General features: G+C 54.7%; 1 protein-coding gene across 3 annotated transcripts in view; it reads right to left on the reverse strand.

Moving 5' to 3' along the window:
* Positions 1 to 7,778, reverse strand: part of TNFAIP8L1 (TNF alpha induced protein 8 like 1) — a 19,122-nt gene extending 11,344 nt beyond the window's left edge. For all 3 annotated transcript variants that reach the window (XR_010942525.1, XR_010942524.1, XM_067734112.1), the window contains exon 1: positions 7,649 to 7,778. The gene's annotated coding sequence lies outside the window, so the exon portion shown is untranslated. The remainder of the gene's footprint in view (positions 1 to 7,648) is intronic.
* Positions 7,779 to 7,838: the final 60 nt, after the last annotated feature.

The following is a 7,838-nucleotide window of genomic DNA, read 5'->3' on the forward strand; positions in this document are numbered from 1 at the left end:
GCAACAAGAGAAGCCCCCACTCGCCGAAACTAGAGAAAGCCCGCACGCAGCAACGAAGACACAATGCAGCCAAAAATAAATAAATTAATTAATTTAAAAAAAAAAAGAAAAGTATTACACAAGTGGAGATTTGCAAATCACTTCCACCTAGCCAGGCACATGGTACATGCTCAATACATGTTTGATTAAAAAAGAATTTTCCTGGGACTTCCCCAGTGGTCCAGTGGTTGGGACTCTGCACTCCCAATGCAGGGGGCCCAGGTTCGATCCCTGGCCAGGGAACTAGATCCCACATACTGCAACTAAAGATCCCACATGCAGCAATGAAGATCCCGTGGGCCTCAACTAAGACCTGGTACAGCCAAATAAATACACAAAGAAGTATTAAAAATTTTTTTTCCTCCTTAAAATCTCAGGCCCACTGCACTCAATGATGGAGTGCATCTGTCAGAGGTTTGCCCCATACAGGGCATCGCAGGGAACACATAGCTACAAATTTCTATCAAAAAAGAGCTCCATCTTCCCTTGATTTACCCAGGAGTTGCATTTCAGGAAAATTCACTGAATATTGAAACCCCTAGTCATCGGTTTCTGGCAGGACATTAGGACGTTGTGAGGGCCAGGGGCTGCCCTGAGCATGGCCAGACGCCTAGTGCCTTGGTCCCTGCCCCCCAAATGCTAGCATATCCTGTTGTTATCATAAGTGGGAGGGGAAAAAAAAGCCCTCTGAATTTCCAAAACGGCCCCCTAAGAGGTGTTGCCCCTGATGGAAGGGGGAGGCACCAGGAAGCAGTGAATGTGGAATGTGGAATGTGGAATGTGGATGTGGAATGTGGAAATAAACAGGATAATTTCAGGGGGATGGGGGGAGTGACATCCCCCCGGGGATGGGGGGCAGTGACAGCCAGGGACGGCAGGTGACCTAGGCTGGGTGGTCAGGAGGGCCCCTCCAAGGTGGAGCCCCTGGAGCTGGGACTGGAAGGACAGGGTCTGGGGGAGGGTGAGCCAGGCAGAGGGAATGGCTGGTGCAGAGGCCCTGGGGCAGGACAGTGCCAGGGAGGAGACCGGAGGCTGGTCCACAGCCCCCGAGGAGGCCACTGTCCAGGCCCTCCCACAGCTCTGAGGTCTCCCCTCCATGACCTCAGACAAGCCCCAGCCCCTGGAGGCACTTTCCCATCTGTGAAATGGGTGTCTAGTCACTGAGTCCCTGTCTCTGCTGATTGCTGCCCTGCACCCCACATTCTTTCTGGAACCTCAGCCCTCTGTCCACGCTCAGACTTTCACCCTCTGCCAACCCCACTTTGTCTTTTTGACTCTGACCTTTGTTCCTGTCCCCATTTTGGACACTCCAGCTCCCAAACTGGCCACAGACGGTGGAGCCTCGGGTTGCTCTAGACTTGACAGCATCCTTTCCCCACACAGGCAAAGGTGGGCTTGGAGGGAGGGTGGGGTGGAAGCAGGACTGAATGTGAGCCTCCCCCAAGGGGAAGGGCACACGGCAGTGGACGGCACTGGCCCCAGTGGACCTCGTTCCTCCCAATCCCTTCTGTCCCCAAACTCTGGAGCAGGGCCAACCTTCCCGCTCCCCACATCAATGACCTCCCCTCCTTCATCTCCCCTCTTGCTGTCCCTGCAACATGCTAGGCATGGTCCAGTCTCAGGGCCTCTGCCAGGCCCTGCCAGCTGGGAGGCCCAGGTGGGGAGACTCCTCCCATGGCCCCCCATCCAACCCAGGTCACAGGTGCGCCGGGGTGGCCCCTCAACCCACAGATTCCCAGTCCTGGATGCTAGGTGTGGGGGTGATGGGGATTCCACAGGGCAGAAGATCCTGCTTCCCAGGGTCCCCAGTGCCCCCCGGGTGCACCGTGAATGCTGCGTCCCACCCCATTCACTAAGCGCTGGAGAATTCTTAGCCACCAGCTTTCCAGGAAAAATAAATGTAGGCATGTAGGTACATACATATGTTTACCATAAATGTTCCTGACATAAAGGATGTGCCCCATGCAACTTACAGACGTAAGAAAGGATTTTGCACGGGTGAATTTCACACCCAACCGAGGCTCACTATGTGTTCTTGGTGAGTTTTGCCAAACTGGTACCAGTAGCCAATCTATACTTGCTACGGAGAAAGGAGAGCAGTCTGACACTGATGTCGCTGGATGGTCTCTTTCATACGAACAAGGAGAATTCAGATTTTACTCACTTATCAGCCAAGTGAGCGACTTCTTTGCCGAATCCGATGGCAGTTTTCGAATGGTGAGAGAATATTCCCTCAGTGCTTTTGTGCTGTTCGCAAGGAAGCAGCTAGAGACATGCCACCCTTTAAAATTTAATTTTCATTATTGATATTTCCTGTAGTTAGACCAAGGGCGGCAAATTCTGGCCTGCTGCCTGTTTTTGTAAATAAATAAAGTTTTATTGGCACATGCCACGCCCATTCATGTCCTATTGGAACGCAGCCTTGAAGAGAGGCAACAGAGGCAGAAAAGCTGGCAAAGCCAAAAATATTTACTATCTGACCCTTTATGGAAAAAGCTTGGGTACTTCCCTGGTGGCGCAGTGGTTAAGAATCCACCTGCCAATGCAGGGGACACAGGTTCGAGCCCTGGTCCGGGAAGAACCCACATGCCACGGAGCAACTAAGCCTGTGCGCCACAACTACAGAGCCTGTGCTCTAGAGCCCGCGAGCCACAACTACTGATGCCTGCGTGCCACAACTACTGAAGCCCGGGCGCCTAGAGCCCGTGCTCCACAACAAGAGAAGCCACTGCAATAAGAAGCCCACACACCGCAAGGAAGAGTAACCCCCACTCACCGCAAATAGAGAAAGCCCGCACACAGCAACGAAGACCCAACCCAGCCAAAAATAAATAAATAAATAAATTTTAAAAAAAGGTTGGCCAACCTCCGGGTTACATGATGACAGAACAATATATCAAACCCTGATTTGTAGCATTTGCCAATTTCCATGGTGTAAATTCTCTCACCACAGCCAATTTCAAGCTTCCAACTTGAACATGGAGTTGGGAAGAACTGCTCACTGTCTCCACCAAACAGATACACTAGACGAAAATAACCTCAAGAGCACAGATCCTTGCAAAGTGCAGTAAAATAATTAGAAATTAGGATTTTTGACCTTTGCTTTTTTATAAGTTGTGCTGAAGTATATGTCACATACCATAAAATTCACCCTTTAAAGTGTACAATTCAGTGTTTTTATATATTCACAGAGCTGGGTAACCATCACAACTATTTAATTCCGGAACATTCTCACCACTCCGAAAGAAACCCCCTCCCCAATAGCAGTCACTCCCCATCCCCCTCCCCCAGCCCTCTGGCAGCCGCTAATTTACTTTCTGCCTCTATGGATTTGCCTGTTTTTCTTATAAAAAGAATCACCCACTATGTGGTCTTATGAGTCTGGCTTCTCTCACTGAGTGTCATGTTTTCAAGGCTCAGGGCTCCTGTTTTTTTTTTAAAGGGTTTTTCTTTTTTTTTAATTAATTAATTTTATTTTTGGCTGCGTTGGGTCTTCGTTGCTGCGCGCAGGCTTTCTCTAGTTGCGGCAAGCGGGGGCTACTCTTCGTTGCGGTGCGCGGGCTTCTCGTTGCAGTGGCTTCTCTTTGTTGTGGAGCACGGGCTCTAGGCGCGCGGGCCTCAGTAGTTGTGGCTCATGGGGCTTGGTTGCCCCACGGCATGTGGGATATTCCCCGACCAGGGCTTGAAGCCGTGTCCCCTGGATTGGCAGGCGGATTCTTAACCACTGTACCACCAGGGGAGTCCCAGGGCTTCACTCCTTTTTATGGCTGAATAATATTCCATATCTTTGAGGTTTCTTTTTTTTTTTTTTTTTTTTGGCCCTGCCAAGTGGCTTGTGGGATCTTAGTTCCCAGACCAGGGATTGAACCTGCACCCTCGGCAGTGAAAGCGCCAAGTCCTAACCACTGGACCGCCAGGGAATCCCCATACATACTTTTGTTTTAAATATAATGTATTTGACTGTAAGTTCATAGTATGTCATTTTTTTAAATTTATTTTTCTTCCAGTTTTATTGATAGTCTGTCCTTTTTAATAATGGTGATGTTAACAACAGGGTTGCGAAATTCCTGGCAATACAGCAAGTGGCCCTCGTGAGCGGGGGTGGGGAGGGTGGATGCTGGCTTCAGCATGCCACTGGTCCACGGAGCAGCCTGCCCTCCACATGAATTCTTTATGTCACAACAAAGGGCGTCAATAATTGATGGGCCCCCTCAGCGGGGCCTCCTCCCTCAGCTCCTGCTGCAGCATCCCAGGGTGGCCTCAGGGGCTCCAGATCTCCGCCCACCGTGGCAAATGCCCCCACACTATTACCCTCTGCCAGCATGAGGGCACCCACTGCTTCCAGCCCTTTATCAACCATCACTCAGACCTCACAGTCGGTGCCCATTTTGATATGGCAAAAGGGGGGACCTGCTTTTCTCAGGTGGGGGGGCAGATACCAGTGGTTTTCAAACCGGGTTCCCCAGAGCCCTCGGGGGCCACCCCAAGGATGGGCAGGGTCTGGCTCCCTGCCAGGCTGCGGTGGGAGTTGGGACACTTTCAACTGTGGTCAGATCTCCACTGAAGAAAGAGCTGGGATGGGGTGGGGGTGGGGGACACCAGTGGGCAAAAGTGAATGTTGGGAGACCATATCCCACCCCTCTACAGAGAAAGACAGGACAGGCTGAGGCTCAAGCTGAGTAAAAGTTTTTTTTTTTTTTTGGCCGCGCTGCGCGCCTTGCAGGATCTTCCCCAACCAGGGATCAAACCCAGGCCCACAGCAGTGAAAGCATGGAATCCTAACCACTGGACCGCCAGGGAATTCCCAAGTAAAAGATTTTTAACAGCAAGTGGAGGAGGCTGGAGGGTCACCTGGCAGGAATGTGGATGCAGCCCCTACATGAGTCCGGGTTCCACCCACTTCGCACCGCCCACAGCCTCCATCTTGGTCCCCTGGCTCCTGCCCTCGCACCCTACAGTCTGTCCTCTCCGTAGCAGCCGCCAGAGGGCGCCAGTGAGCACCCGAGTCAGATCCTCCCCCTCTTCTGCCCACAGCCCTTCAGGGATCCCTCCTCCCTGGGGGTAAAAGCCCAAGTCTCCCCATGGCTCACAAGACCCTGCACGACCTGCCCCGTTCCTTCCCTGCCCTCCCCTCCTCCCTCTCTCCCCCTCGCTCACTCTGCTCCATCCACACGGGTCTCCTGGCTGTTCCTCCAACACACCAGGCATGGTGCTGCCCCAGGGCCTTTGCACGACCTGTGCCCTCTGCCTGGATTGCTCTTTCCCCCAGGTCTCCATGTGGCTATTTCTTTCTTGCCATTGAGCTTCAGCTCAAATGTCACCTCCTCAGGAGGCCCTCCCAGATTCCCCCATCTAAACTAATTTCCCCATCAATCTGTCTCTCCACTCCTTCATGCAATTACAGCTAACCCTAATGACTTTTCTGGATGAATGTCCATCTCTCCCAACCCCAGTCTGTGAACTGAGTGGGGGGTGGGGACACCAGACGGGCCTTGGTCATTGCCAGGTCCTTGGCGCCCTGCACCAGGCTTGGCTTAGAGTAGGGGCTCAGAACCAGTTGTTGAATGAATAGATGACCTCCCAGCACTAGAGGGGCACAGAGTCAGATATCTCGTCCAAGGGCCCCATTGTCCAGCCAGGGAAACTGAGGCCCCGAGAAAAACAGATAGCCCAAGGTCACACAGCAGCACAGCACGAACCCTTCTGGAAGGGGCTCCCCCACTGTGGACACTCCCCAACCTCCACTGCCCCATTGGACAGAAGGGAAAAGTGAGGCCTGGAAGACGGGGCCTTAGAAGATCCCAAGTACTCTTGGGCCAGAGGTGCCTCTGTGAATCCCTCAGGTGGTGGGATTCCAGGGGAAGTTGTCTCATGGAGGGGTGTATGTGGGGGATTCTGGGGTAAAAGCCCAAGTTCTCTGTAACTGGGCCAAGTCCTGCCTGTCTCTAGGTCCCCATCTCAGTCTGTAACACCTGGGGCTGAACCTGAACAAGCATGTGTCGTTTCTTCAGCATCTGCCTCTGGGGCTGTTTCCATGACAACAGATGGAGTTTTGTCCTAGGCACCCTCTGGTGGCCCCATTTGACAGACAGGGACACTGAGACCTCCTGAACCCATCACATCAGATCACCAAGCAACCAAAAGGCCCCTCCCCTCCCCAGGCCTCAGATGAGGAAACTGAGGCTCAGGGGGCACCTGACCTGCCCAAGGCCACACAGCAGAAGGGGATACGACAGAGCCTCCAATCTGCACCTGCCTGACTGGTTTCTTCACTTAGGGACCCCTGCCCCCCATCAGAGTGGGGTGTGAGCGCCTGACTCGCCCCCCTCCAAGAGGTCTGGGCACTCACCCACCACCTGCGTCCCAGGCCACCAAGCCTGCCAAGTGGGAGAAGCTCAGCCCAGGTGTTCGCGTGGCTGGGGCGACAGTTCTTTGTTCCGGTTTCCATAGGTACAGCGTCGCTGGGCCGCTCCTCCTCTGCCCCTCCCAGCCACCCAGCTGCCCAGCCCTGGCCTGGCAGTCCCTTGGCCCAGCCCATCTAGGCAACTTGTTATGTTTTAAAGTTGGCGCCTGTGCACCTGTCATGGAGGTACAGGGAATAGCCTGTGCAAAGGCCCTGAGGCAGGATGGTGCCTGGCGTGTTGGTGGAATGTGGAGGCTGTGTGGCTGGAGCAGAGTGTGTGAGGGGGAGAGAGGGAGGAGGTGGAGGCCAGGTAGAGACTTGCAGGGCCCACATTCCTGCATTTAATTCTGGAAGCTGCCCTCACCCCCAGGGAGTTATGACCCTCAGACAGGAAATTGAGGCTTGGAGAATTGAATCACTCCTTCAAGGTACCAGTGATGAGTGGCAGAGCGGGAACCCAGGTTTGTCTGATTCCAAGGTCTGAGCTTGGGCTGAACCAACCCAACCACTGGGCTGAACTGCCCTCACCCTGCTATGGCACCCCCCACCCAGGGCGTTCACCTCCCCCAGCTGGGCTCAGACCTGCTCAGGAAGTAACCTCAGAGGCCTGTTTACAGCTGGGGCTGCTCCTCCTCCAGGAGAGCCCCCCAGGAGAGAGGAGGTAGTGATGCATGCAGATCTGGGTCAGGTCAACTGCCAGTCACCTCAGCGACGAAGGTCCCAATTCACAGCTGGCAAAACTGAGGCCAAGGCTTCAGAACACTGGGGAGCTCCCAGGTGGCCAGTCTGGGTGGGCCTGGCTCTGACTGTCTCTGCTGCCTGGACCAGCCAGAAGTCTCACTCATTCCCACCTCCACGCCTTTGGCCTGGCTGCCCACCACCTAGAATGCCCTCCTAGCTCTGGAATCTGGCCCTGGCACCTGGTGCCCTGCACTGTGAAAGGGGGCAGAGTCCATCAGAGTTCTCTTGTTGGGGGGAGGGGGGTGCTGGTCCCAGAGCAGCACCCCAAGCCAGGGTGGGCAGTTCAGACCCAGGATGCCTCCCCGTAACCCACACATCAAGAGAGTGACAGGAAGACAGTGAAAGGGAGAAACGGAGAGGGAGAGGGAAACAGACATAAGGGGGGTCAGGGACATAGGGGGCGAGAGAAACAGAGAGGCCAGGTGGCCCCCGAGATTGGGGGGCGCCCCGGCACCGCTAGCTCACCTGCTCTCTGGGACTCCGTCGTCGGTCCGACGGTCAGGGCTCTGTCCGGCCGCCTCCGAGGGGGCTTTGCTGTGGCCGCGAGACTCGTGTCTGAGGACTGGGACCCAGCGGGGCGGGGCAGGAAGCTCGACCCCGCCCCCAACTGCCCCGCCCCTCTGAGCGGCCCCGCCTCCCGCCCCCGCCCGCGCGC

This window comes from Pseudorca crassidens, chromosome 3 (genome assembly GCF_039906515.1).
Source record: "Pseudorca crassidens isolate mPseCra1 chromosome 3, mPseCra1.hap1, whole genome shotgun sequence".
In the NCBI taxonomy this organism is placed as follows: Eukaryota; Metazoa; Chordata; class Mammalia; order Artiodactyla; family Delphinidae; genus Pseudorca; species Pseudorca crassidens.